Source organism: Zosterops lateralis, assembly GCF_965231275.1.
Source record: "Zosterops lateralis genome assembly, chromosome: 5".
NCBI classification, from domain to species: Eukaryota; Metazoa; Chordata; class Aves; order Passeriformes; family Zosteropidae; genus Zosterops; species Zosterops lateralis.
Window position 1 is genome coordinate 55,127,068 of NC_139766.1, and position 22,288 is coordinate 55,149,355.

Genomic DNA, 22,288 nt, shown 5'->3' on the forward strand with positions numbered 1-22,288 from the left:
AGGTGGACTGGAGAGAAAATGACGGTTCATGCCCTTAAATTGCAGTGATCCTTTGTTCTGTTATCTTCTTATACAAAAGTGGGAGAGCCAAACACACTCCATTTGTACTCAGAGATGAGAGTTACCCTCGTGCTCAGTTATACTGGACAAAGCTTTATTGAATTGTCCAGGACAAAAGCAGTTTGAATGAAGCACATATTCCCCTTACAATGCCATCTGGTTTCTGAGGGGCAAGTTTTGCAAGTACTTAAGCACCAGTTTGCTTAGTGCTGAAGTGTTTAACTGGTGGAGGAGCTCGACTTGTACCTGCACGAGGAAGTCAGGCACACAAAAGTCAAAGCCCGGATTGTTTCTGCCATTGCTGGAAATTTTCTGTACGGCCAAGGGCACACAGCAGTTCATCACCTCTTTCCATGTGCCAAGCCATCTGGGTCTGCACCCACAGGAACCCCTAGACCTCTACAGACATGCCTTTAGGAATCCGAATTCTTTAAAATCTGTCTCTAAATGTCTAAAGAAAACAAGTCTTGTTAGAGGTGATGTGATGCCAAAAGCCAGGTGTGTTTGCAAAAGCCTCACAGTTTCACAAGCGTTCTACTTCATGCCCAGGGATGAGTTAAAGTCCTCTCTGTAGAGTAGTTGATGCTAGAGTGAGTTTTCCTCCAACTGGTTCCCAACACATTTATTTTCCAGAGAGGGATGTTTTTGCATGGGCATGGTGCAGATTGGAAGAAAGCAGCTCTTCAGTGGCTGTGCCAGGCGAGGCGCTGCCACACACAGCTTGACTGTGCTGATACTAAATGCTCCGATTCTCCTCCTAAATAACAGTGCTAAATAAAACAGCACGGCGAAGTCTCTCATTATACAGGCAAAAGGAGGTAGGGAACATGAGGCATCTTACTGGGTGGGCTTTCCTATTTGCACCCCTTTCTGTTTTCTGGATTTGAGTTTTTGAATGGGTTATATTTTGCCTGCGGCAATTTCTTTTAATAACTGCAATTATTCTCTTCCATTGTTCTGACTCTTACAAGCAAATTAGGGAAATTCAAAGGCAATTTTCATGATTGTTTGTTGTCAGGGGCTTATGAATGACTCTTCCGTTTCACTGGGACGTTTCATTAAATAAATAATGAGTGTGGTACAAGAGTCATAAACAGTCAGATAAGGATCAGTTAATTTTAGGGACAGATGCCACTTGGTGCTTGGGTGAGCACGCAGGAGACACAGCAGGACTCTCTCCAGCTACATATATTTAACAGCTTCCATGTTTAAGAAAGGGCAATTTTGCTCTCCTCACATGAGACTGTGCATCTTTAAAGATCTCATTTCGCACGTTCCTCACACCCTACCCAGAAATCCATGAAAAGAGGGGGTAGTGTTTGGAGGTTTCACATCCTCTCTTCTCTCAGTGCTTGCATAGCAGGCAGAGAGAAGTTGCAGGCCACAGCAAAGGGCAGCCTGAATAAATAACACCAGGACTTTGTGCCATACTGTGTGGGAAATAACACTCACAATGTGAGCTTACAACAACAGCAAGACTACATTTCTGGAAAAAATCCAAAGTCAAAGCCTCCAAAAAAGACTCAAGCATCCATTTATCCTGCTCAAAATATCATGCAAATATGTCACTAAGTGGCATTCATCAATGACAGAGGATCAAGAACACATGCCAAATCATTTCATGTTCAATCTGGCTGGAGGAAAGTGAATGTACAAGGCAAACTTAATCTAATAACTTCCAAATGCTCCCCATCTCTGAGTTTTTTAGCATAAAACAGGACTAATTCCCACTGTCATTAATATGCATATATTCCTCTGCTAGATCACTTTAGAGACAAGATAGGTATAAAAGACAAGTTTTTAGCCTGGTTTAGTTTTTTAAACCTCTGATCAACTGTAATCATATCCAGTGAAGTGGGAGAAATCTAAGTCACATAAAATTAAATTGGATTCAATACATCCAGCATTGTGCTAATGTCCTAGTGGACTTTAGAGGCTCAACAGCATCAGGTATCTTTATAAATGTTCCCAGTGGGCACTCATAATTAGCCATGAGTCAGGCATCTGCATGATCCTGAACTTAAATCAGTTCTTGCTGAATTACTTCACTACACACTTTTTAATGTGGATGAAGCCAGAGAAATGAGAAGTCTCAACAAAATACCCATTACCTGGCTAACAATTCACACAGAGAATCTTTTCTGCTTATCTAATATAATTTGTCCATCAAAGATTTTATGCAATCCACCTTGGCTACAGACAGAAATCAAACCATTCACCTCCTGAATGACTCAGCAGGGGGAAACTCAGAGACAATGCTAAAATATCTATGAAACTCTGTGTTCATAAGGTCCTCTGAAGAGGTCCTGCTTCATAGACACGGCTTGGCAACCCATATAATATAGAGCTTCTTCTCAGAGACCTATGCTTCTGAGAATTTCTAAAAGCCCAAAGGAAAAAACTAGCTCTGACCGAAGGAAATTAGCAAAACTCTCTTCCATCTTCTTATCCCAAGGCAACTTCAGCCTAGTTCTGGAAATATTAATAGATTCTCAGCAGCCCTTGTCACATAAAGACTGTGGACCATAACCTAAATAACCACTTTTAATAATTTTTACTCCAGTATTCAGAACTGCCTTTATTTAGTGCCTTTGCAAGTGGCATCCATTCCCAGCTTGGTCTACAAATTTGTTCAGCCTCATGTTCTCCTGAACTCTCCAGGACTAAGAGAAATTTGCTTTTCACCTGTTGGGAATAAAGGTAGAAGTTCTGTTCAGAAAATAGCTATATATGTGCTCACTCAAAATAGTATATAGGTTACTGATACATCTACAAAAACAAAGAACATTTGTACAAAAAGGAAAACTGATCTTATGATTCCTGAATTCTAGCTATGAGGGTTTGATTCCTTCCTTGTAGCCTTGTAGTACCTCATCACATCTTCTCATACTCCAGAGACCACAAAGACCTTACCACACACAGACTGAATAGGTAAAAGAGCCCTTTGCAATCTCTCTTCTACACAGCCATGCCAAGAGACAGGTGACTGTTCATCAGGGATCCTTAAACTTTTTTGCCACAAAATTTCTAGTCTTGCTATTTGCTTTGAGATCATTCCCTATTTTTCCATGTTATGAAAAAAATTGCAGAAGAAAATAAGAAAGCGAACTGGCTTTGTATTTATTCAGATTTTTTACCCTAAACAATGTAAGCCTACACAAAGCAGAAGACCCAAGATGAAAAATAATGAGTAAAGCTACCCAGGAACATTTAGACCATTCTATATCTTTGTTTTCTTACTCTCTGGCAAATAGAATTTAAAAATTGAAGGGAAGGCATAAAAATAGTCAATGCTTTCTTGAACCATTATTGGAAATACCTAATGACAAACAACTCTATTAGTAAACAAAACCCACAAGTCTAGCACTGTTGCCTTCTGCATTCTTATGTTGGCTATCCCGTCCCTGGTCAATAGAAGCTTAGTTTATGATAATTTTTAAAAATCACCGTGTTTACTGAAAGGAATCATAAACAGTGGTAGAAGAGATAGAAAAACTAGGGCTGGGGAGCTAAGGAGAAATAATGATTGTAAGCAGCCTGGACATTACCCTTCTTTATTCCAAATGAGATTGTTGCCTGTTAAGTACAACATTTTAAATTGCACATGCGTGTCATCCCAATATGTAACATTTGAACTGTTAAAATGATGTTTTCAATACAGAGCTTTATCTAGCAAAGGGTCTGATCCAAAGCCACTTTATGTAAGGAAATTTTCCTGCTGATTGTAACAAATGAAGCCATGAAACAAGGACAACGACTACAAGTAGACAGAAAACTAAGAGGAGATATAACAGCAGTAATCATCTACATAAAAGGCTGCAGGAAAAAGAAAGGGAGCAATCTATTCTCCACTTCCAGGGTAGACAAGATAAAAATAACAGGCTTAAGTTACAAAAAACCTCTGTGTTTCACAAGAAAAAAAGAAGACAACAACTTGTTAGCAGTAGAGCATTGGACTTTGCAGCAAGCTGAAGCAGTGGTCTCTTTCCCCACCTTTAGAACAGATACCAGCTCTGAGGAGTGGCTGTGGCACATCTGGTTTTGCTTGGGCACTGAAAGGTGCCTACCTGCCTCAGTTCTGGCAGTTCTTCCACTACTGCGAATTGCAGCAGTTGGTTGCAGGATGAGAAATCCCAAATCCTTCCACGGTCCCCAGTACTTCAGCTTCCTCTATTTCACAGGGAAAAGCATGGCAGACAATGGAGTTATTAGCATTGTTCTTATCCTGGAGTGCAGAAAGAGGATGATCATTATGGAAAGGTACTGGAATCTGAGAAAAGTGGAGTCCTTGCCACCCCTGCAGCTCCCCCACTACACCATTGCTGCTTCTGGTAAAGCAGACATGTACACACATTGTAGGAAAAGCTGTGGGCTTAAAATGGACGTTTGGCTAACAGTAAATGAAACAGACAGCAACATATTCAACACTATTCAGGAGATTTAGAGGCTTAATCCTGACTGGAAATGAGGCAGTCCCTGCACAGTGCCACTTCTGAAAACAAGACCTGAATCTCAGGTGACATAGGAACCCTTACAAATCCTATTGCACATTTAAACTAAAATAAGACCCAGTATACTGCCATTCATAAGGAAATTTTGCATCTCTTTTTACAGTCCTACTTGTCATTTGGGTGCCAAACATATATATTTCATAAAGAGTTGATAAAGAGTTAATGTGCATGTTAGTATATAGTAAATCAGTCGTTATAGAGTTCAGCCATTTTGCAGGTTGCTTCCAAATTTGGCCTGCAGCCATCTATGGCACCTTCAACTGATGAGCTAATAACCTCTGTAATACACACCATCCACTACTTGAGCCACCTATGCTTTCAATCCGTCATTTATTACGTTTTCTAAACTATAGATAGACCCTTAATAAAAAGAATGACCATTTTATGTTTGCTTGCCTGAATATATACGAGCACTCAGCCACATCATTAAAATAATTTTACTGCTAAGGCACACCTAATATTCCAAACAGATAGAGCAGAATTTAAATTAGGGGGAAAAAAGAGATGGTGATTTCTTACAGAAAGGTTTGGAGATGTGACAGGAAAGAAGAAAATGGATTTGTACAAAATAACAAGTCCATAAAAATGTGAACTTTACTGGAAAGTTTTCTGAGCTTTGACAGACTCTCAGCTCTTAGCTTTTAGCTTTAATTATAGTTTTGCATTATCCTTGCAATTCCTGTGTTCTGCTGACCATGGGAGCAAATTGTATTGAAATTTCACCATTCACATACCAGGTGTTTTTATGTCAATGCCAAAGCTTAAAAAAAGTCAAGTTTCTATTTCAGAAGAAAGTACATGCTTCTTAAAATTCTAAACTGCAACAGACCAAGGAGGACTGGTAATTAATGCAACTGAGAACAAAAGAGAAAGAAGAAGGTTATGTTAAAAATCCTAACCAAATACACACATATACCTTTAATTTTTGTAAAGGCTCAGCTCTGGAATTGTGGGATAGGAGAGGGAAACCTCCTCTGTTTGCTACAGATATATCTCTTATTTCATGATTAGAAAGAGAGGCCCAAATCCATGACTCAAAGGGAATAAAAACAGTTTAATATCCTCAGTGCTTTAAAATCGCTATCCACAAACATAGTGCATAAATATTTGGGTGAGGAAGCTTTGCAAACAGGCACAGAGTCATGCGAACATGGGAGGGTATTACCACTCAGAGAAACAAAGGACCCTTGAGTCTCCCCTCACCTACCTCAACATAAATAGTCCTTCATTGCAGCTGGGATATTACGCCTTATTTATGACACTTTTCACTTAAATTCAGCTTTAGGTTAAACAAACGCTGCATTTGTCCCCAGCATTTACAGAAAGATTTTCATCTCAGCTGAAGACCAGCCCAGGGAATTCCTTTCGTTGGGTGGCAAAGTGGTGGTGGACATCCAGCTATCCTCTGGTGGGGAAAGTGAAGCTCTTTCCTTTCACCTCTGGCAGTCTTGGTGGGAAACTCAGCTCTGGCAATTTAACTTACTCTCTTCTGTGACTCCCTCCTCCTTGCAGCTGGAGAAGTGCCAAGCCTGAAAAAAAAGACAAAAGACATTATTCTGAGAAGGTGAGAGACACAGGAGCTGCCTTGGAAGCCCTTGGTGGGCGCTTGCATGCCAAGTATGAGATTTGACAGTATCTCCCCTTTGCCCTTCAGTTTACCACCTGCTCTGCTCTGCTGGAAGGATTCAATTCTTTTGCAAAACACAAAGCTGTGAAACTTCAGAAATTAAATCCATGCAATGAGATCCTCTTGCCTCCTTTTTCACAAAGCTGTCAAAATAATGATGTATTCATGGTGTTTTACTTGATGTGTGAAATTTCCAGCTCACAGATATGAATCAAAGCATTCTGTGCTATTTATCCTCTCAAAAGAATTTTGAGCCGCTTTCCTTTAATAGATAGAAACTATAATTTTAGAAGGTGGGTAGTGAAACTTCTCTTTACACTTGAATGGACAGCTCAAGGTGATAAGGGAAGTGCTTGGGAAGCACAGTAGGAAAAAATGGTTTATGGCCTGTTACACCATGGCCATTCCACATCTTTTCTGATTTAAGGGAGAAGAATTTGAGGTGGAAGGATGCAGAGGATATGTGCATACAGCCATATATATCCAGCTTTGTTCTGCTCTGGGATATGCACACTAACTGCAATATCACATTTCAGGGAAGTTGCAAACCTGTGCCATTATGTTGTGTCTTTGTCTCAGCCAGATGTGGCACCACAAGCTCAGCTGTGCTGCCCAGCTTTACTGGATACCTTTAACTCAGGCAGATATTAAGCACAAAATACTTCAGCAGAATTAGTTCAGCCTGACCTGGTTAGCAAAAGATCCATTTCTGTTCCTCGATTACCTTTAAAACATCAAAAACCAGTTAGGAGCTACACTGGCTTTGTATGGGAAACATTATTTCTTAATTTATTTATTCCAGATTAGAGTGGGAAAACATCAGACCATGCATACAAAATGCACGACAAATTGCAAAGTTGGACCAAAGTTCCCAGCTGGGTAAACTGGTGCAGACACTTGACTTTTTGGACTTGGATGGATTTATAGCCAGCTCAAGACCAGACTGTATTGCCACAGAGATTAGAATCCATGGGAATACTTTTCCTTTTGCATTGTTTCTTCTGCTCAAGCTCATCACCACTGTCAACCATATGTGGGACCATGTAATGCAGGTGTCATTTAGACAGCATTTCTTAACACTCAGATGAAGATGGACTGAACCAGGCTTTGGGTACCACTCTACTGTGGATTTGTATTACAGGACTGAATAATCAAAACAACAAAAATGTACTCAGAACCTATAGAAATCAATCAAAAAGCTTCTTTGTTGGGCTGCAGGTTGAACTTTTTTTTTTTAATGTCTTTTATAGAATTTGGACTTACTGAGCTTCAGTAATGACAGAAAAGACTGCAACATCAGTGACTTTAAAAATACCTGTCATGTGACTTTTCTACAAACTACTCATAAATGTAAATATTTCAGCAAATATACAATTCTTATCAACAATTTATTTGCTATTCCAGAAAAATCTTTTAACACAGCTGCAGAAGATGCAATGCTTTTTTCTTGAGATTTCAAACCTCCTGAGCAATCAATTACGTTGATTGAAAATTGGTTGTTTCCTTCACCAATTTCCCACCAACCAGGATAACATCACTGCACAGGTTCCTAATCAGGATTCATTCAGGTGGATGCAAAAAAGTTTATAAGGTCTTCTCTTGGATTACTTTGCGCTATTCTTTAGGATAAGAGGCTTGACTTTCAAAAAATGAAATAAATCACTTCATAAGAGCAAATTATATAGGAGTGATACAGAGAAAAAAAGTAATTGCACTTATAGGAATAGTTATCTGAGGATAGAATCTTCTACAAAGCATCTATCTCCTTAGTGGTGGAGAGTGCAACCTTTTACAGAACAGTCCTGTAAAACTGAAAACAAAAAATCTTCATAGGACTTCTCAGTCACATCGCATCATTTAAAAACTAAATTCCACCTATAGAATTTTACAGACAACAGAAACATACCCAGTTATTTCCCCTAATTAACTCTGTTGGCTTTGTATTAATTTAAATAGGACCTTAATGAGTGTCATGAAAATCCCTGTCTTCAGAGACTTGAGTTTAACAAAAAAAACCTAGCATAACATTTAACTTCAGACACAAGGGAAACTACTGAAATGACTGTTCAGCTTCTACCTGAATTTATTGGTGCTCTTTCAAATGCCAATGCTGACAGCTATTTTTCTTTCATAAAAGATGGGGCAAATATCTTGACATGCTGCTGGAGCTGGTAAGCAGCTCCCAGGCATGCCTACGGCAGCAGACCAAGTTAATTCCGTGCCTGTCATCAGACCTTGCAAAATTGGATGTCATGTGCTGAAGCAAGTTATGGCATCTGCAGGGCATTTTCCTGCTGGAGATTGTGTCTTGCAGCAATGTGACATGAGACACATTGGGAATTACCCCCAGTCTGCACCTTGCAGGCTTTTCAGTCCCTCCTTCTCTGCAGCTCCTAGTATAGACCCTTTAGTATATTCATAAGCCCATACGACCTTGAAATTTTTGGAGGTTCAGTTCTCCAAGTGTTCCCTCTCTACCAAGATTAAGGTCCAGGCAGTGAGTTTAACAGTCAGCCATTTTCTGGTGTTACTAACTGTAAAAAACTGTACTGTTTTTCACTCTTTCACCTCTCTTCAAAACTACCAAAACCAGCAGTAAACATTGACAGGACAGGAATTACTGACTCCTTCTTGGAAGTCACTGTACCTAAATGCACATGGAGAAAATTCCTTATAATTAAGATTTCCCCAGTAGAAAATCTATTTATTTATTAAGCAAACTGTCTATTAAAAAATTTACATAGGAATGCTTTAATGATGAACCACTTTGATTCATGCTGTGCATTTTTAATAAGATATTCTCATATTTGATACTGGTTTTTTACTACACTTTCTGTGTCTAGTCAGGTTCTTGCATGTTCTTTTTTTTTCCTTTTTTCTCAACTTTAATTAACTTGGCAATCCTTTTTTTTTTTTTTTTTTTTTTTTTGGTTATGAAATATGTCCCTTTCCTCTGAAAGCTGATTAACAAAACACAACTTGAGAAGTTAAAGACATAATCTAAGAAGTAGATCACAGGTATGAAAAGTATCCAGACAAGTACACACACACTGACAGAAAATTAAGAAAAGATTAAAGAAAGTATTTATTATCCCTTGCATGCCAGGTGTTGTAGTTAAAGTACTGACAGCATAACTGGCCTCTAATTTTCAATGAGAAGGCAGCTTGTTCTCCCTATTTTAAGCATATTTATCAGACTATTCTTTATTCAATGCTGAAAAGCAAGGTATGAAAAAAATGTATGGATGTACATCAGTGCAGGCATGTCAATACTAAATAATTTTCAGCATGACAGAAATAATATAGCCACAGAGCCATCCTTTGCTCTGGTTGGCATGACAAATTTTGAAAGGCTGAATTTCAGGGCTTAATAAGAAAAGAGAAACTGAGAGAGAGCAGAAGATGAGAAAAAAGGAAAAAAAAAAAAAAAAACCCACCTCGAAACACAGTAATTCTCCCTCTCTGTAGAAGCAGCTTTATAATCATGCATTTTCTAACCACATGAACACCTCCCCAGGAGCAATGAGTACATATGACTTCTTTTCTTTTTTCCTGCTGGAACATTTTGAAACTCATATTGAGAACATGGCCCTAAAGCTGTCAGTTGACTTCTTCCACCCAGCACAGTCCCAAAGCTCTGCAGATTTACAGAGGCTATCACTGCAAGCTTATACTGTTGATTAGTAGGAACAATTTAGGCTGATAATCTTACTTCACTGCATTCATAAGGACTGAGTTGTGGGGGTCTTTTCATCTGCTTTTCATTTCCAAGAACCTGAGAAATTTTACCACATTCAGTGACTTAATAGATGATGCGGCTTAGAACTACAATCCACAACAGCAGAGCACCCTGGAGATACAGTCACTTGTCATAATATATAAAGCTTCTTCCAAATCCATTGTGCGTGGCTTTACACTGTTCACTGCAGACCTTGAAGGAAGAAAAGACTCTTTTCTTGTCTCATTGCTCCCATGATGACGTTTGAAAGGCGGCAAATGAAATATTGGAAAGGAGTCTCGGAGTTCTGTTACATATTTGTTTTTCTCTAAGAAACAGAGTAGAAAATAGCTTCACAGAAAGTTACTTCAGAGCAGAATTATGAATGCTATTTACAGAATACCCTAGGCATTAATATTTGACTTGTACAGGTATGCTTGTTAGAAAAGAAAGGTACACATCTCTTGTACAATGTTAATAAAATATCCCAAGATATGAAGTTGCAGAGTCAGACACCTGTGCAGAAATAAAGAGAAGCTCAGCTACCAAGTTCAATTGCAATGAGAAACAGATCCCTGACAACCTGGCTGACCAGCTCTTGTGCTTCAAAATCAAGCACTCACATGAGCTTCAAATCATCTGTAAGTGGATATGCAGTACTAGGTATCCACAGTCCCCTTTCAGGGAAAAGAAATTAGTGAAGATTTTTCACCCTGGCCACTTGAGTTTTCATCAGTTTTGCTTTTTTGGCCATATCATTAGAAACTCAAAAAGAACATTTTTAAGATGATAATTTTTCTGGAAGTGAAATGAAAGAAGCAGTTCTTTCTTATGTGTTTTCACACACATTAAGCACACGAAATTGGGGATGTTGTCTCTGTCTTTTTTGGTTTTATCAGTATAAATATAAAGAAATGAAAATGCCCTATCGAGCAGCAGCATGAAACTTCTGACTGCTGTTACCACTGCAAGAAACCTCCTTCACTTATGATTGAATGATATAAATAGATTTAACCTCCATTTATGGTAATGCAGAAGCTGAGTGACATTTTCATTTTATATCTGTGAAATTTGACAAGAGAGGCTCAAGCTAGTCTACATATTTTCTAAATGTACTTAACCTGGGCATTTCAAGAATGCAAAATTCCCCTTATCTTTAGGATTTCAGAGAGCATCTTGTGTGAATCCCCAGTACTAAAGCCTGCTCCTCCTTTCTCTGTGAATGCAACCATTAATATTATATGACAGTAATGGTTAGGAACAGACAGGGGAATTAATGTCAGTCAGGTGATGTTATTGCCTGAACATTGTTTCGCTTTTCAACACTCATTGTGCAACCTCTGCTTTTTCATGTTTTGTCTTCCATTCAAATATGGTGTATATGTGTGCATAAGTCTGATATCATAAAAGTATAAACTGAACTCTCCTCCCAGCCTAAAATCCTGCCACATGGGACCACATTGACATACACAGCTGGATGATTGGAACACAGACTGCCATGAGAATAACATGGAATAGCCAAACCCACAAGTAATACCCAAGAATTTAAGATGTCGCACACCTGCTCAGTGGCTGGCAGTACGACAGCCCTCCTCATCTTCTCCTAGTTAGTTAAAATACCAAGATATGGAATAAAGGACACAAGCAGGAAACTAAGAGCACCAGTTTGCCCTGTTGCACACTCAGCTCAGATCTCAACTGGCAATGTAATGGTGAGGTTTCCAAGAAACCTCACCATCTCCTGCCTCTGTAATGTCTCTGAAAAAAATCATTTACCTCCTGGTCATCAGCCAAGGGAAGATATTTTGAAAGCAGCCTGTAGGCTTGGCAGGACTAATTCTGAAACAACAGATGAGCAGCCCTCTGCCCTGCCCAGCCAAACCAGTGGGTTGGTCAGGGTTTTATACAAACTCACTTTCTTTCACCCCAGAACTGGCTGTCATGCTTCTGCCTCTCAGAGTCACTCCCATTTGTGAGCCTAACCAGAAAACACTTTGCTTCTTAGATACTAGAGGTATTTCCATCCCCATGCATATGTTACAGATCATCATCTACTAAGCTATGGGTCACAATCACTGAGTGTTTGTGAAAACACCCTTACTTAGTTGTAGAACTTGTAATTTGAAAAAATATCATCCTAAAATATTACAACATACATAAAGAGTACTCAATTAAAAAAACCAAAGGTATAAATGTAGTAATTTGTCACAGTACTCATATTTGAATTGGATTCATTTGGGGTTTGTAAGTAACCTGAGAAGCAAAACCCTTAAAAATTTGATGATTACTTTTCCAGAAATCAGTTAATTCAGGGGAAAATAAAAAAACCTGTACAGAAATCTTCAAGCCAGCAAACAGACCAGTGGGCTGTACAAAGGCACCACTGTGCTCCAACTCCAGCACACTGTTACAACCTATGCCACAATTTCACACACAGAAACAGACACATACCCCTGAGCTAAACATCAATGTGCACAACACACAAACTGTACAAACACACATGAGAACACACCCACAAACACACAGAAGTTTCCTCTCTCCTGCTTTCTTCCTCTTGTATGTATTTAAGAGAGAAAACTGGTATAAGTGTGCAGTGTGTATGACATGGTGACATTTGCTTCTAACAGCATGAGACTTTTGTTCTCATTTTGCTTACCTGTCACTTCCTCTTAATCATGCAACTGCAGTTATAACCTAATACAACTAGAAGGCACTGCCAAATGCTTAATAATTTGCAGACTTCCCTTCCTTCACTGCAGTCTTGGAGTGCAAGTGGCACAGAAGAAGCATGCTTGAACTCTCTTGACCTGGACAGCTGCTTGAATAATGGCTCAAAAATTAACACCAACTCAAAAAAAAAGTGTTGAAGGCAAACTTTTGGCATGTGTCCTTCTTTGTTCCTTTTCAGATTTCAAGTATCTTCTTAAGAAAATTAATACAAATAGAATAAACTAAAATGTAAAGATAAAAAAAAAAGCACAAAATTGTGTATAAACAAACTCCTTTTGTACTATGTGTTCACAGATGAAAAATACTTATTTGATGTTAAGATAATTTTGAGGTTCTGAGTAATGTTCCAACAGGAATAAACACAGGTCAGAGTGGTTACTGTATTGCCTTTATCTTTGGAGCAGCAAATCATTTTCCAGTACGATTGAGACAAGCAATGACAAACAAAAAATCCTCTGTTATTCCAGACTTACTTGCACTTAACTCATCCCAGAAAATTATAAGCAGCTTAGTTGCTTCTGATTAACGTACACCATAATCAAATATGCCACAATCATATTCCCAAAAAAATTAGTTCAAAATTTTCCAAGTCTGAAACTCCCACACAAGCACATAATTCTACACCTGCAAAACATCTGGAAAGCTGTGGCCCACCCCAGTCCCAATAGTTGTCCCAGAAACTCCTTGCAGATGGCCTTCCCAGATGACACACCAAACCTAATACCACAGTAAGGCCACGTTAATGCTTTGAGCCTGTCATTGGATGAGAAAGCACAGTCACTATCTACACTTTTTTCCAAGCTTTTTGTTTCTTCTCTACAGATAACAAGGATACCAGTGACAAATTCAGAACCTGCTTCCTGTAGCAAGGAAATGTCACAGAAACTCCTTTGAGTGGTATCCTGAGAGCATTCTTATACCCCAGTCCACTGCCTGTACAATGAGCTTGGGCACACAGTAAGAGATGCCTCACAGAGGATATGATCCCATGGGAGAATGAAAGTAAGGTCAGTTATCTAGAAGGGTCAGGAGAGGTACAATAGAGCACATTTCAAAAGTGTCTATTCACTTATGAATGTTACTAGGCACATCACTGCATTTAAATACAATCTCAGTCCCCTAGTCAAAGCTGGATGTCAATTTTTCTCCTCCCAGGAAGTCAGACCTCTTCAAAGAAGAAATCAAGCATGTGGCACCATGCAGTCAGGGACCCTGCAGCAACAGAGGCTCCAGGGCGACTCAGGTCACCCAAGCACTTGGTAAAATTTCTCCTTTTTTTCTATGTGCCAGTTTGACCTTCCAGTAGAAGAGCATCAAATCCCTGTTAAGGCCACACCTGAAACTTCAGGTATGCTAAATGATGGAGAGCTGGAGGGGACACAGTTAACTCCAAAGTAAAAGGTTAACAGTCATCCCCATTTACAATTGCTGGAATCAATCTCCACTGAAAACTGGCTGCAGAGCAACACAGGCAACATTTCCAGATGCAGTTGGTACCATCAGCCTTGTCTCACTTGCTCCAATGTCTTTAGAAAGGCAGGTAGTACAACTGCATAAAGCTGACTGCTTATGTAATTTTATCAGCTTTAAACTGTGGTCTAGGTAACTAATCACACTAACAGGGAAAGTAAGTATATGGAAGATTGATCAGACTTACACAAAAAATGTGTGTGCCTCCTCCACAGACAAGCCATTAACAGGCAGGTTTGACAAGGATCAAACACAGCTACTACCCTTCTGCCATGAACCTGGCAAAAATGGGATCAAAATACTTCTTTGTAAAGCAAAATCTCTTTCCTTTACTTTCCACTGTTGTTTTATCCTCCTTTGCTATGCTCTCTTTTACGGTCCTTTACTTTCTGATTAAAAATACTTCCTGTTCCAAGCAGAAGGACAAGACAAGTCCCACCAGACAAAACACAAATCCCAGAGTGCAGCAGCAGAGCACGACAAGGGCAGTGCTGGAGTGCTGGTGACTGGAAGCCAGACATGGGCTCAGACGTGGGCCACAAATGCCATGTATCTCATCCCATGTGCTGTTGAACTTTCACCTGGCCCTTTGTGTTTTGGACAAATTTTGCTTTTTATGCTGATACGGGTTATGGGACTCCGAGCAAAACCAAGTAAGTGGCTATATGGTTTCCCTCTTAACAAACTTGACTCTTTTTTTCTTGCTATTCTGGTGCCACCTGAATGCAGGCATGGTTATAAATCACAGGGAAATGTGCTATTAATCAAGGAGCAAGGATGTTCTACATGAAGAATGGCCGTTCACAGGTAGAGCGGCCTCTTGTTTTATTTGTAGCTGCTTCTTCATAAAGAGGGCAAGTGAAAGGAGAAACTCAGTGGGTGACTGTTATATCCCAGCCTCAGACTTTCCTAGTTTTCTGTCTCTAGCGCAGAAACGAAGCATACAGGAGCACTTTTTCCACCACTGAGAGGTGTCACTGACCAGCAGCTCTTGTATCTGATTAAGGGTGGAGGCGTACAGTGACTCACACCTACCTGGAAGGCTCTTTTACATAGTTCTATTGACATAAAGGACTGTGGTTCATTCAAAAGCAAAGCTTTAAGCAAAGTAATCTCTGAAAGAATTCTCTTCAAGTCTTTAAGTGCTTCCTATCTGTGCGTTCATGGCATGTGACTCTCCATTTAATTGCAAGCACTTTTCTTTTTAAAATATGTTTTTAAATAAAACCATTAGTGGTAGTTTGAATCAGAACTTTGAAATTACAAGGCATTTTAATGACAAAGCCATTCTCTGCAACTTACTTTATATCACTCTCTAAAGTACACCTTTCTATTTTGTTGTCAATTATTTCCTTCTGCTTCTTTGATGATGAGTAAATGGCTTTGGTGATTTATTCCTGAAGGCATTTATAAAACCTGTCCTGGTAATAAACATCAAAACAGCTATTTTCTAATGCCAGCAAATGCTTACACTTAAGAAAGGCCCAGGAATATATTTTCCAATTTTTTTATTTTTTTTTTTTTATTCAGAAGTATCAAAAACTATACTATTACTATTATTTTTATTTCATAGAATTATTTCTACATTATCTAATGTTTAAATGTCCATCAAGCAACTGAAAGTTAATTTTTCATTTCTTGATTGGGAAAGCATTTCATACTCAGTTCAAATATATTCACTTGGATGTGACATAGTTTTTATATTAATCCTTGCAACTGCTTCTGAAATACACTTTTTGTCTCTTCTCTTGACAAAGAAGCCGGAATATGGTTACATGATAAATTTTCCTGGCATTCACCTTTAAATCTTTCTGAGCAAATTCTAATAAAGCCATTTGTTATGAGGCAGTTTACTTTGCAAGAAATTTCATATCTAGTTGTATATCTTTCTGAGACTGGCCAAAAAATCTGAAGCCTCATATGGATCTTTTAATATAAACTCAGTGATAGTCTAATTCAATAAATATTTAGCCTGTAGTCATTTTTTTGCAGATTCTCTCTGCTATGGGAAGATTATATTCAGAAAACTGTTAAAATATGACTGACATTTCAAAGAATCCTTAAAATATCTTCATCTATATTAACTGCATTAAGACAAGAAATGAACCCATGGCAAGTGGCAAATTCACCATCCTCTACAACAAACAATTACAGGAGTGTGGAGCATATACAGAAAATCACATACCCTACAGCCAAGCAGGATATTAGATTTGCCTGGTTATAAGTAAGCCATCAGCTGGCTTATGGCTACACTATTTATGAGTTATGCTGTCTTTCAGGATACAACTCTATTTTGCTTAATGCCAAATGACACATTCAATTTAAATCAAGATATGGCAGAAAAAAAAGCTGTCCCTAATAAGTGACTCAAATATTTAATTTTTTTGCGGGGGGCTTCTTATTCTGAGTATGGGGAATTTGAAGGCAGTTCAGAATCTTTCATTTCGTACATCTGAGATTTCTTTACTCAGGGTGCAGGAAAATCACATCACTGTAAATCTCTCAAGATGAACTATCAGTTCTGCAAGCAGCCAAGGGAAGGATTTATTTTTAAAACAGGGATGATTATTGCTGATATCTGTGCTACAACTGTGGAAAAATATTTAGAGATGTGCTCACTTGTAGCACTGTCATTACCTCTCCATCTGTGTTCCTGGTCCACCAGCATCAAGGCTTGTCACCAGCCCATCTAAAGAAGGATGCTAGACTAGAAAAGAGGGATATCAAAAATAATCAAGACTGCCTGATTTAAGAAGAGACTACAGATACAGACAGCTGATCTTGGAGGGAGGATGGCAGAGGGGTATTTTAACAGAGGTCTGTAAGATCAAGAAGATGAGTATGAAGCTGCTTTTCCTAACAGGGAGATGGAGGCATCCAGGGAAATGACAACGCAGCAGGTCCAAAAGAAACAAGAGGTACTCCTTGCATATAGAAAATACAGGATATTACAAAAGCTGAAAAACAAGTGAATTAAAAAATAGATTAGCCAAGTGTCTGGAGTCCAGGTTGCTTATGTACCAGTAAACACGTTGGCCTGGTTATAACTCCTGATCTAGGCAGACCCTTCACTAGAGATTGTCAGAAGCTGGGAAAATATCCAAGGGATGGGTCATCCACAACATGCTCTGCTTGTTAAATTCCCTCCCTAAGTGTTTGCAAGGGGACTTTGCTTTTAGGTTTTTCGGCGCTCTGAATGTGTTCCAGGTAGTCTGCTGAGGCTGGAGCATAAACTGAGATATGCATTTGTCCTCCTTGCACATACCTTTAGTGTTTTCCATAATAAAAACATTTCTGAATCTGCTTTAAGGAAGCAACTGCCCCTGCTTCTGTGCAAATCATTCTCACACTAATGTTTTCAGTTATTAAAGCCAAAAATCCATGGAAATACACTGCCTATATGAGTCCAAGAGTCAAGAAACTGTCCAGGTGGCCTATTGCTAGTCACAGCTAAACCAAACCTGAAAGATGCTGCAAAAAAAGCATCTCTGGCTAAAATTTGGTGAAATTCAAATGATCTGATGAAATTACCATAACACTTCAAGTGGACTTCAGCATACAAGTAAACAGGAATTAAAAAAAGGTAAGGAATACAAAAGAAGACATTTGCAGTGTTTTTGTAGTCATTGAAGTTTGTCACAATTACACTTTAAATTCAAACTCGACAACAGGCAGAAATCTTCCACTTTGTTTCAAGACCGAATAAAAAGCCATCCAGATGTTTTTAAAAATAATGTTACAAATCTCTTTCAAAGTTTTAAGCACCGTGTGCCTAGCAGCCATCTGCTAATGTTGGATAGGATGAGCAGGCAAATAAATATTTTAGTACAAATTCAATTAGTGGCTTGTTTTACCCAGGCGAAATAAAATCTCTTTATAATACTATGAAATACAGCCAGTTGCAATGGGCAATGAGCAAATACTCACACTTAAGGGACTGTGGCTGAAATTCCATTATCTGCCAGAACAGAGAACAAAGCTCCTGCTACTGCAAAGCAAGGAAACACACACACACACCAAAAAAAAAAAAAAAAAAAACCAAACCAAAAAAAACCAAAAAACAAACAAACCCCAGCCAAAAGCCCAAAGAAAAATATAGACAGTTGCAAAGCAGGAGAGCAAAACTGGATACAGTCCTAGAGCTGATAGCTTGCCTTAAAAGTGAAAGGAGATCCCAAACATTGCCTTGAAGGAATAATACACAAAGATTACAAACACATCAAAAGCACAATCTACTGGAAAGGAGAGAACAAAGATAATCAAAAATAGTCTAAGAAATGCATTTTCTAAAAGCAACCATGAAATCAGTCCATTGGTAAGCTATTCCAATATATCTACCAAGCACTTTGTGGAGTACATTAGTGACAGAAACACATTCACAAAAGAATATAGGTAAGAAGAGGTCAAACCTTAAATCAGTGCCAGTACATTGACTTTGGAGGAACATCACTGATATTTATCATGATGAGGGCTGACCCAGAAAAGCTCAGTAATAGCCTTCTCAGGAATCCTGACTCCATAAAAATGAAAAAGATCAGGTATTGCCTGTAGAAGATTCGTGTTCAGGAACACAGGGCACACATGGAAACCACCCACTCCATCAGGCACATGGAGCATGCACAGGGAGCACTGGCTCAGGAAGATGTACAAACACAAAACATCCACTTATGTACATGTAACACACACAGGAGATGCAGCTCACACTGGATACTGGATACTGGAAAATTGACAGCTCCACATGTACACTTCCCATATTCTCCAATGTGTGCACTGACAGGCATTTTCCACGGACAATACAGTCACTTTAAGCCTGCTCATCTAATGCTCTCTTCTTTCTGTTGCCTTTTGCAGATCTTCAGACAGGGTTCAGACCCTCAAAGAGATGGACATAACAGGAGGAATACTGTCAATGTTTCATATGGGGAAAATGGATGTGACCAGCTACTTCCACCTCTTTACCCACAATGTCATCCTAGCAGTGTTATATTCCACCAGAAATCACCTTTTCCTCACATGCGCCAAAGCAGCTTGAAAGAACAGGCCTGCTAAGCCAGCCACTGTTCTCTCAGCTCCTTCTGTACTTTTTCCATGCAGATCAGTCTCAGCCACTAACAGTTTCATGTAAGCTGGTAGTTACCATATATTTTTTGTGACAAGAAAACAAAAAAGAAGACAGGATATCCATAACTGAGAGCTGCTCTCACTCGAAAGGCACCCCTCGCTCCTGGTAAAACAGATATCGAGCACATCTTGTGACAAAATTCATCTGTGTCACTTCTCTAATAAAAATACAACAGTTGCACAGTTCATTTTACAGCGCAATTGATAAATCGATTGAAACGTTTCCAGCACAGCTAATAGTGCCAGACACAACTTCTCCAAACTTTTCCATGAGAAAGTGCTGATGCTACCCCATATGCTCAAGGAAAGGACTAAACAAGTTTGCCAATATACGTAGGCAACCCAAAGAAAAATCCAGCTGCAGGTAAGATCCTTAAGGAAGCTTTAGCCAAGTGGATGTTCTTGCTGGACCTAGTAGCAATCTGGGTCTAGTTCCTGGCTCTGCTGCAAACTTCCCTTGTGACCTTAGCCAAGCTCCCTCAGCAGGTTGGCTTCTCAGTTTGCAATGAGACACTGAAATAGGAGGCTGAATGTCTGTTATGTTATGATCTTGCTTGCAAAGCAGGGAAGAAGAATGAGAAAACGTTTTCTGCCTGGAGTATCAAACTGTACCATGAACTATCCTTTGCAATGTGCAGAACAGAACACATGTTGAGGCTTTGATGCTGGTCATGGTCCACTGACTGTATTTTAATACAAACAGTAATGAGCAAAAAACATTTTTCAAAGAGTCTTTTTCTGGCTGAGTGTAAAAATTACAAATGCAGTAGACAAACCCTCAGTGTTCTTTAAACATGACTATAAAATTACTTTGAAGTAGGAGAGAATGGTTTATTATTTCAAAGCGGTGTAGCCTTAAACACTGGGAAAATATTCCCCATATTTCCCCTCATTCTCTATACAATGGCAACGAATGTCATAAATCTCATTTTAAATCTAGTGGTATGTACACATAAAAAGCATCACATTCATTCTGAAACCACAAAAGATTGCTCTGAATGAATCTCAGGCTAAATATATTTATATGCAGTGATAAAGCCTTATTCTACATTAAAATCACTCTGACAGTTTATGAATTCAAGGTTTCACCAACGTAAATAAAAGAAAGTCCTGTTATGATAAAAATGGAATTGAAAATAGAGCAATGATGGAATAAAACTTTGAGGTAAATTAAAGACTCAATAAAAGCCTTCCATCCTCAATGAAAGGTACAGTGACCACAGTCAGATTGTAAGTCATTTCATGTGGCTACATTTCCTAAAAAACTTTTTTAACGAATTATCCTATGAGAGTCACAGTCAAGCACACACACATAAGAAAAGATTATATTAAAGAGGAAGGTAACAGGGTGTTGCTTTTCAGTATCACTGCTCATGGCTTTTCCTACTATGATTCCTACTAAACAAAAGAGCCACACTGCTCGGATCTCTTTCAGCTCTGAAAGGTGCTGGTGTGATCCCAGCAAGCTCAGCTGACAGTGGCAGGCTGCCAAGGATGCTTGGCCAGCAACATAGCCTGTAGTGAGAAGGGCTTTGAGATCTCAGCAGGCTGCCTTTCTGCTTCTCCCTTAGCCCACTCCCTAAGCCCTGAAGTGCATAGAATAGAAAATCACACCAAGTGACACTGACACAGAGCCTGAAGCATTGCCAAGCAGTCCCTGCATGCAGCTTCAGGTTCCAGCCCTTCCCAGGCACAATTCTTTTCTACCCTATATTCCACAGCAACATATTTCTATTTCCAGTGCTCTGATCCAGCCCTTACTCACTTCTGTAGCTGCATTTTGCCTTATAATGAGTCTTGACTGATCCAATGCTGGGTCTCCTCAGACATCTCTGTACTCAGGCACTTTCCCTCCACCCTCTTTTCCCCACCAGCCACATTTCAGCTCCATTTCTTCACTTCTCTCTGCCCTATCCAGCCTCATGATCTGGGCTGCTGTTCTAGCCCCTTCTTCAACTGTGACCACTGCAAGGGTTTTGGATTCCAGCTCTGCTTTCTTTCTCCCCCAGTAGAAATCCTTTTCCTACACACTCCTATTCCCACTGGAAAAGTGTAAGTCCCCTAGATTCACAGAGGACAGAGAAAAGATGATAATGTTCCCCAGAACTTGGGCTAACCCATATTTGGTTCTTCCCAAGAAACTCCTGCCTACACACAGAGAGGATAGGGGAAGGGAAGTCTCTACTTCCAAATCTGCTATTTGCTTCTTCTGCATTTTGGGAAGAGAAAAACATGGTGCAATAGAAAAAAGATTCAATTTGGAAAATAAAAGAGCTAAATACTTCATAGAAGCGGGTAACCCAGTGAATAATTCATTAATGCTCTGTGGTGCCCTTGTACCAGGTGAATTCCCAAGCTATAACTTGTTTGGCCTAAAGTTTTTTGGCCTTCAACTACTCTTTAATAATCTATGTTTAACAAGAAATAATGACAAGAATAATGAAAATCAGGTGACCACAGCTGGAACCAAGATCTCTTAAACCACATGTGCTAGTACCAACCAAACACTTTTTTTTTTTTTTTTTTTGAGGAAAACAACCCCTTCCAACTGAAAAAGCCAATAAAACCAACATGCTTCTGGAAAAAAAAAAAAAAAAAACCACAAAACCAAAAAACCCCAGAAATGTCTGTGACACACAGGCCAGAGCTGGAAAGAGGAAGCTGGATTTTCTTTTCTCTCACCTTTATAGCCACTGCATCATTTCCAGGCTGAGGGATTCAGACAATGGAGCAGAGCATCAGAAATATCTGCAAAAGGAGTCTGAAGGGACATATGAAGAACAGAGGAGAAAGTAGAGAAAAAGTAAGAGCAAGAAAAGTGGGTGGGAGAAAGAAGTCAAAAATGAAGACAAAGAACTGCAAGAACAATGCAAACGCAGGCAGATAAAGGGAAAGAGGAGAGGAGCAAGACAGAAAATCCATCTTGCCAGAAACAAACATTTCTTATCAGTTAGAGGAAAGTGGTACCTCTGCAAAATCCAATTTCAAATGTCAGAAAAGAAGTGATAGAGAAGGAATGAATCACTACATAAAGGTACAAGTTTCTTAATG